General features: G+C 42.8%; 1 long non-coding RNA gene across 1 annotated transcript; it reads right to left on the reverse strand.

Moving 5' to 3' along the window:
* Positions 1–441: 441 nt before the first annotated feature.
* On the reverse strand, positions 442–8,799 carry LOC143997744 (uncharacterized). The gene is made up of 3 exons (XR_013277730.1): positions 8,656–8,799; positions 4,729–4,843; positions 442–734 (listed from the first exon to the last, which is right to left on the reverse strand). It is a non-coding gene; the product is annotated as an uncharacterized LOC143997744 (long non-coding RNA).
* Positions 8,800–9,135: the final 336 nt, after the last annotated feature.

The following is a 9,135-nucleotide window of genomic DNA, read 5'->3' on the forward strand; positions in this document are numbered from 1 at the left end:
CGGTACCCGAGCCCAAAAATCCTCAGAATATGGACTAGCTAAGAACCTGCCGGACAGGACCCAGTCCCCCAGCACAGGTTTACACGATTTTGATAGAGATGATAGAAGAGAAAGAGATAGAGATATATAGAGATAGAGATATATAGAGATAGAGATATAGAGAGATAGAGATATAGAGAGATAGAGAGAGAGAGATATATAGAGAGAGAGATATATATATATAGAGATAGAGATATATATAGAGATAGAGATCTATTTTATTTTTTTTATTTGCTATTCTTAAAGTTCTCTGGTGTCCTCTGTGAAAGACCCCCGACTATCTACAAATCAGAAGAAGGTTTTTGACCTTCCCAAAACCTAATCCGGCTTTCCAATGCAGATAATAAAAAACTTATCAGATCCATATTTTAGGATGTTAAAAAAAAAAAAAAAAACACACAATCAGTCTTTACATTGGTCTTTATTGTTTTTGTTTTTCTTCCATTGCACTTCATTTCAAAGTAAAATACAGATAATCTTAAAATACCGATCCCGTCCCAAAACACCCCCCCCCCCCCCCCCCGGAGCCAGACACCTGGCAGAGAAGGTAAAGTTACATATATACACGTCGTCTCGGTCTGGTTGGGCTTCCTCACGAAGCCTTGTCTTCCTCCCATCACCTTCTTAATCTGATCCTTCAGGAAACTTTGCTTCTCCCGCTCCGACTTTAATTCCTGCCAATCGTAATAAGGCACCTGTAGGGGGAGGGGTAACGGGAAAAAAACAGTCAGATGGACATCAGGTCTAATGTAGCCTTTCCCAACCTTCGGCCCCGCCCCAGAGGAACCCCTAACGAAGTTCTCAGGAAACCCCAATTAAAAGCTACAGTATATATACAAATAACTGTGCGGGTATAGATGGAATAAAAAAAAAACAAAAAAAAACAAATAGAACACAAAAAGGACTTCAGAGGACACAAGGATCACACAAAATTAGCTGAAACAACTAATCGATTATAAAAATAGTAAATCGATTTCCATAATTTATTAATTGGCCAGTAACATAATAGGGTTAAAAAATACGAAAATGAGCCCTTTATAGTACAAAGAGAGCAAATAATCGCTACTGTAAATATTACTTTCACTGTTCTACAGTAAAAAAAAAAAAATTAACCCCTTCTAGTAATGATTATCTGCTTTATTTGTACTATAAAAGGGGCTAAATTTTAGTCTTTTCAACCCCCATTATGTTACTAAACGTCTTAGACCTGGTTCACATCTATGTGCTTTTTGCAGAAATGCACTACAGGTCATTTATATGGTTTTCCTATGGGACACGTTCACATCTGGGCTTTTTCAGCTGTTGGGTATTTAGAAAACATTCCGAGTCTGATATTCACCAGATTCACCCTCTAATAGTATATACGGTACACCTCCCCTCTCCTGGTATATACGGTACCCCTCTCCTGGTATATACACGGTACCCCTCTCCTGGTATATACACGGTACCCCTCTCCTGGTATATACACGGTACCCCTCTCCTGGTATATATACACGGTACCCCTCTCCTGGTATATACACGGTACCCCTCTCCTGGTATATACGGTACCCCTCTCCTGGTATATACGGTACGGTATCTCGCTCCTCTCCTGGTATATACACGGTATCTCTCTCCTCATAGTATATACAGTATATAGCATCTAATAGTATATACAGTATATCTCCTCTAATAGTATATACAGTATACTTACCATATAGTTGGTTATTTTTTTTACCACTGCATACAGAGATAAGAATAAATTGCCATTTTTTAAAAACTTTACATATTAACTGAATTATACACCACAGTTTTTTCTTAAGATTATTAACCGAAACAATCGGCCAGCTAATCGATTATGAAAAGAATAGTTGTTAGTTGCAGCCCTACACAAAAGAAGAGTATCGCTCTTTGTTGATCGGGATTTATTACACATTCTCTCTCTCCTATCCCTTTCATGACTGAGCCTATTTCTGACATTTGAGGTTTACAAGTTAAAATCCGTATTTTTTGCTAGAAAATTACTTAGAACCCCCAAACACACACACACTATATATATGTATATATCTCCTCTCCTGGTATATACACGGTATCATACATATATATATACACATACATATATGTATATGTGTATATATATATATATATATATATATATATATATATTATATATATATATATATATATATATATATATATTTACACACACACACACTATATCCATCTATCCCTCGCTCCCCATCCATCTCTCTCCCTCCCCATCCATCTCCATCTATATTTGTTTTTAGCAGAGAATCTAGAGAATAAAATTATTGTTTTATACATTTATATAGCGCCAACAGTTTACGCAGCGCTTTACAATGTATGGGGGGGGGGGGGGGGGGACGAAACAATTATATACAGGAGGTACAAGAGGGCCCAGCTCGTAGAGCTTACCTTCTAAAGGGAGGGGGTGGTGATACAAAAGGTAATAGCTGCAGAGAATGATTTGATGGGGGGTGGGGGCTCGGGGTCATTTGTTAGTTGGGTGTGGGATAGGCTTCCCTGAATAAATGAGTTTTCATATCTCCTAAAGGTGGACATCGTAGGGGCCGATCGGATATACTGGGGGGCAGGGAGTTCCAGAGGATGGGAGAGGCTCTGGAGAAGTCCTGAAAGTGAGGATGAGAGGAGGTAACAAGGGAGGTAGAGAGCAGGAGGTCCTGGGAGGAGCGGAGGGGAGGATTTGGGCGATATCTGCAGATGAGGTTGGTGATGTAGATGGGGGGGGGGGGGCGGCGATGTTGTGAATGGTTTTGTATGTTAAGGTTAGCATTTGAATTTTATACAGTGGGGGAGGGGAAGCCAGTGAAGGGATTGGCAGAGAGGGGCGGCAGTCACGGATCGATTAGTGAGGTGTATTAGTCTAGCTAATAGACTAAGGGGGGGCGGAGCCTGCTTAAGGGTCGGCCATTAAGGAGAGATTGTTAAAATGTATTTATAAAATGATTGTTAAAAATGAGATTGTTAAGGAGAGATTGTTGAAAATGAAAACGGCGACTGTTGCAATATTTTATGTCACGCGGTATTTTTGCGCAGCGGTATTTTAAACACAACTTTTTGGGGAAAGGGACACTTTCATGAATTTTAAAAAGAAAAACGAAAATCAGTAAAGTTTGCCCAATTTTTTTGTATAATGTGAAAGACGACGTTACGCCGAGTAGATAGATACCCAACATGTCACGTTTTATAAATCGCACTCGTGAATGGCGACAAAACCACACTACCTAAAAATCTCCATAGGCAACGCTTTCAATTTTTTTTTTTTTTTACGGTTACCATGTTAGCGTTACAGAGGAGGTCTAGTGCTAGAATTATTGCTCTCACTCTGACGATCGCAGCGATACCTCACATGTGTGATTTGAATACTGTCTACATTATGCGGGCGCTACTCAAGTATGCGTATTCTTTTCTGCACGAGCTCGCAGCGATGCTTTATATAAAAAAAAAAATCTTATTTAATTTAAATAATATTTTGTTTCTAATTTTTTATCCATAATTTTTTTTTTTTTTTTTATCAAAAGAGAACATAACAATTAAGATTGTCCATTTTTTTTTTCATTCAAATTTTGATCACTTTTATCGCTGTCACAAGGGATGTTTATATTCCGTGTGACAGCAATAAAAGTGATCAAAATTTGATGTAAACATCCCTTGTGACAGTAATAGGTGGTGACAGGTCCCCTTTATGGAGGGATCGGGGGGGGGGGGAGGGGGGTCTTTGCACTTCAAAGTATTCAGATTACCGAAAACGGCGAATCTGAATACTGTGTATATATTTTTTTTTAAACCGGCGCCCATTGGCAGCCGAGTAAACGGGAAGCGACGTCATGATGTCGCTTCTGTGTTTACAATCAGGAGACTGGAAGGAACGGCTTCACTCCAGTCTGTCCCTAGCCGCCAAAGGCATGGGAGAAGAGCGCCAGCTGCTAGAGGGGAGGGGAGGGGAGAGGAGAGGAGAGGGAGAAGAGCGCCAGCTGCTAGAGGGGAGGGGAGGGGAGAGGAGAAGAGCGCCAGCTGCTAGAGGGGAGGGGAGGGGAGAGGAGGGGAGAGGAGGGAGAAGAGCGCCAGCTGCTAGAGGGGAGGGGAGGGGAGAGGAGGGGGAGAAGAGCGCCAGCTGCTAGAGGGGAGAGGAGGGGAGAAGAGCGCCAGCTGCTGGAGGGGAGGGGAGGGGAGAAGAGCGCCAGCTGCTAGAGGGGAGGGGAGAGGAGAGGAGAAGAGCGCCAGCTGCTAGAGGGGAGGGGAGAGGAGGGGAGAAGAGCGCCAGCTGCTAGAGGGGAGGGGAGAGGAGGGGAGAAGAGCGCCAGCTGCTAGAGGGGAGGGGAGAAGAGCGCCAGCTGCTAGAGGGGAGGGGAGAAGAGCTCCAGCTGCTAGAGGGGAGGGGAGAAGAGCGCCAGCTGCTAGAGGGAGGGAGAAGAGCGCCAGCTGCTAGAGGGGAGGGGAGAAGAGCGCCAGCTGCTAGAGGGGAGGGGAGAAGAGCGCCAGCTGCTAGAGGGGAGGGGAGAAGAGCGCCAGCTGCTAGAGGGGAGGGGAGTATTGTGCTCATTTCTCCACCCATAGGTAACCCTTGCACTGCAGGCGGGTGTTCTCACAGATTCCCGAGGTTTTGGCTTTGATAATGAGGATCACATAACATTTAGGTAGTTTTCAGCAGCCGCCAAACCCCAGACTTACCTCCACCACTAGGAATCCCGCTGCCCGCAAATGCCGCCGGTTCATGACGTACCGCCCCAACAAGTCCTTTTCATGGACGGTGAAGTGTGAGAATTCCCGACTCACAATGGCAAACCTGGGAAGAGAAGCAGAATCCGCGTCACAAAGTGAAACTGATCGTTTGAGAGGAGTACTGAGGCCGGGTGATGGGATGTTTTCAAAAAGATATGTACAGCCCCCCCGCCCAGGCCCCTCCCACCAGCCGTGATCTGCCTGCATTGTATAGAGACCTATGGCACCCTGCTGGCCCCTCCCATTAACATTTTCTTTTGGTGGTATTTAATCACCACTGTGTTTTTTTTTTATTTTTTGCTAACCAAAAAAAATAAAAATAAAAAAGACCGAAAAAATGTTGAAGAAAAACAAAACAAAACAAATAAAAAGTAGACAGTCCAAGGTATTTTATGTAAGAAGATTACCCTCGCGCCACAGTAATTATAGAAAAAGGAAAGTCCACAAGATTAAATAAAAAACAAAATAAAAATTAATAAAAAAACAAACAAAAAGGATTAAGGTTGCAGCAAAGCACCGGCAGGGGTTCTAACCCTCCCCTAAGTGAGTGAAGTCTAAATGTATACAGTGGTGTTGCGCTCCTTAATTAACTATGTCAATAAATATGTGAAGTACACAGTGTACAAAAATTAAAAATGAGTAATCCTACAAGCATGTAACTATAAACACATAATTTAACATCCAAAAAGTGCATTTAAATAAAGTGCATTTAGGTGCAAGGATAGGTATGTAATATATCACAATCTAAAGTGCACAGATTGCAGTGATAGCAGGATCTACAGCGTAACTAAACGCTTGATGATATAATGTCCAAAGGTGCAGCAGGTATAGGTATGTAATATATCTCAATCTAAAGTGCACAGATTGCAGTGATAGCAGGATCCACAGCGTGACTAGACGCTTGATAATATAATGTCCAAAGGTGCAGCAGGGAAACAAATAAAGTGATAGAAATATATAAGAGATCTAAAAAAATAAATATAAGGTATATTCCACAGTCCGTATTAAATCATGCACTGAAAAAAGTCCACTCTGTGTGCAAATATCTGATAATCCCGTGAGTGAAATCGTTATTCCATAGGTGATAACGTGCAAGGTGTCCACACACTGGTAGCAATGGCTACCTTACCTTACTGCTGTAAGGTAACAGCATATATCCTTTTAAGCAGGTGGTAGATGTAAACAGCAATGGGTGCCCCCCTCTCTAGGTCCTCAGTCACAGGCAGCATATACATCCATAGGAGAAGAGAAAACGCTAATAGTGAAGTATGTAATGTAATCCGAACTTTATTTTAAAAGGACATAGTCCAGGGTACTCACATTTTAGCATAAAACATAAATGCAGAAAAAAAACTTTACACGAAGCGACAGCGTCAAACGAATGAGCAGGTAGCAGGTAATGCTAAAATGTGAGTACCCTGGACTATGTCCTTTTAAAATAAAGTTCGGATTACATTACATACTTCACTATTAGCGTTTTCTCTTCTCCTATGGATGTATATGCTGCCTGTGACTGAGGACCTAGAGAGGGGGGCACCCATTGCTGTTTACATCTACCACCTGCTTAAAAGGATATATGCTGTTACCTTACAGCAGTAAGGTAAGGTAGCCATTGCTACCAGTGTGTGGACACCTTGCACGTTAGCACCTATGGAATAACGATTCCATGTGCACTTTAGATTGAGATATATTATATACCTATACCTGCTGCACCTTTGGACATTATATCATCAAGCGTTGTTACGCTGTAGATCCTGCTATCACTGCAATCTGTGCACTTTAGATTGTGATATATTACATACCTATCCTTGCACCTAAATGCACTTTATTTAAATGCACTTTTTGGATGTTAAATTATGTGTTTATAGTTACATGCTTGTAGGATTACTCATTTTTAATTTTTGTACACTGTGTACTTCACATATTTATTGACATAGTTAATTAAGGAGCGCAACACCACTGTATACATTTAGAGTCCAAGGTATTTAGTAAGAGGCATGGCGAGTTTTTGGAAGTTGTAATTTTTTGTCACTCTTTTTTTTTTAATGAAGAAATTGAATAAAATGTTTTTCTTTCACATTTTTTATATATTTTTTTTACATATACATATTGTCACTAGTGCAGTACTACAGCGGCCTCATGACCGATGTAGCGGTGATCGAGGACACTGACTGGTAAAAGTATATGAAAAAAAAAAAAAAAAAGGATACATTTTTTGGTAATAAAAGAAAAATGAAAGAAATTTTTATATTCACAATTAGTTTTTTTTTTTTAGTTTTTTTTCCTCACATAGGGACACGAATGCAGTACAGCGTTCTCATATGAAAAAAATTATACCATTGAATTTCATTAGTATATAAGCAACCATTTTTTACGAAATTAAACTTCTTCATTCAGTCTGTTATGTTGCGATTGGCCAAAGCGATGCACATGGTGCAGATGGGGCTGAGATTGTCCCTGTCTGTACCATGTGATTACAGTGACCAATCACAGCTCGCAACACAATTGTACACAGTGGATGTCATGAAAGGAAGCCATCCACCGTTTACAACTGTCACGTGATCTGCTGTGACTGCCCCTGTCTGTACCATGTGATCACTGTGACCAATCACAGCTTGCAACACAATGGATGGCATGAAAGGAAACCACTCATTGTCTACAATGGTCATGTGATCTGCTGTGATTTGTCCTATCTGTACCGTGTGATCGATGTGACCAATCACAGCTAGCAACACAATTCTACACAATGGATGGCATGAAAGGAAGCCTTCCACCGTTTACAATTATGTGATCTGTTGTGATTGCCCCTGTCTGTACCATGTGATCACTGTGACCGATCACAGCTTGCAACACAATGGATGCATGAAAGGAAACCACTCATTGTTTACAATGGTTATGTGATCTGCTGTGATGTGTCCTGTCTGTACCATGTGATTGCTGTGACCAATCACAGCTAGCAACACAATTGCAAACAGTGGACGGCTTCCTTTCATGCCAAACGTTTACAATTGTCACGTGATCTGCTGTGATTGCCCCTGTCTGTACCATGTGATCACTGTGACCGATCACAGCTTGCCAATCAATGGATGGCATGAAAGGAATCCATTCATTGTTTACAATGGTCATGTGACCTGCTGTGATTTTTAACCTGTCTGCACCATGTGATCGCTGTGACCAATCACAGCTAGCAACACAATTGTAAACAGTGGACGGTTTCCTTTCATGCCCTCTGTTTACAATGGTCATGTGATCTGCTGTGATGTGTCCTGTCTGTACCATGTGATCGCTGTGACCAATCACAGCTAGCAACACAATTGTAAACAGTGGACGGTTTCCTTTCATGCCCTCTGTTTACAATGGTCATGCGATCTGCTGTGATTGGTCACAGCGATCACATGACACGGGCCGGTATAGTGATCAGTCTTGTGTCTGGTGGATACAGGCGGTGACAGATCGCACCGCAGCACCTTCCGAGAGGAAGTCATATGAAGGAGGAGAAACATCCCGCCCCGGCTGGGAAGGCGTCAAGGCTACATTCACACGGGTGGGCGTGGATGGCTGGTTGCAGCCACACTCTGTGCTATGGTGGCAAACAAACCGGGCAATTACCTGTGGCCAGTTTGGGGGCGAGGGCCAGGACAACGGTTGTGTCCAGGGTCAGCTGGGAGGTTCCATATGGACAACAGTGGCACCAGCCATTGACCTGTACAGAGTAGGCAGCATTCAGAACCTGTCGGCAAGAATGGACCGAGCTGCCACCAGGAGAACGAAGCTTCAAGCGGCATCATCGACTGGCTGGTCGTGTCAAGCTTTCTCGGACGCAACCAAATTAGGGCTCATTAGTGCCGATTTTTTTTTTTTTTTTTTGTTCCTCACCTCCTGGCCCCCTCCGGCAGGGGTTGGGTCCCTCCGGACTGCGGATCCTGGAGGTCCTCGGAATCCCTCAGTGCTAAGGCTTTAAGATCAGCATCTAGGACAACCCAGCCATCTAACACAAAAAGTAGGAAATAAAAACTGATTAAAATTGCCACTAAAGAGATATTCACAGAAGAGAACAGAGCACAGCGACCAACAGAAGTTTCTAGAAGTTTGCCAAAAAACTGGGGACAACGGAAGTTTTGTTGGGCGGGGGGGGGGGGGGGGGTGGAGACTCCCACGCAGACGACTGACCTCGCATAGAGCCACCAGTGGAGTCCTATATGTGGAAAAATTATCCAACGCAGGTCCGCAAAATCCTATCGACTTCAGTAGGACACGGCAGCACAGAGGCCACGTTGGGAATCCACGAGTCCAATTGCCTTTCCTTAATCGTGAGCCGATACTGTAGGGCCTTAACCACTTGATCTCCAAGAGATT

Source organism: Lithobates pipiens, unplaced genomic scaffold (genome assembly GCF_037356315.1).
Source record: "Lithobates pipiens isolate NorthernLeopardFrog02 unplaced genomic scaffold, aLitPip1_a1.2 Scaffold_19, whole genome shotgun sequence".
Lineage (NCBI taxonomy): Eukaryota > Metazoa > Chordata > Amphibia > Anura > Ranidae > Lithobates > Lithobates pipiens.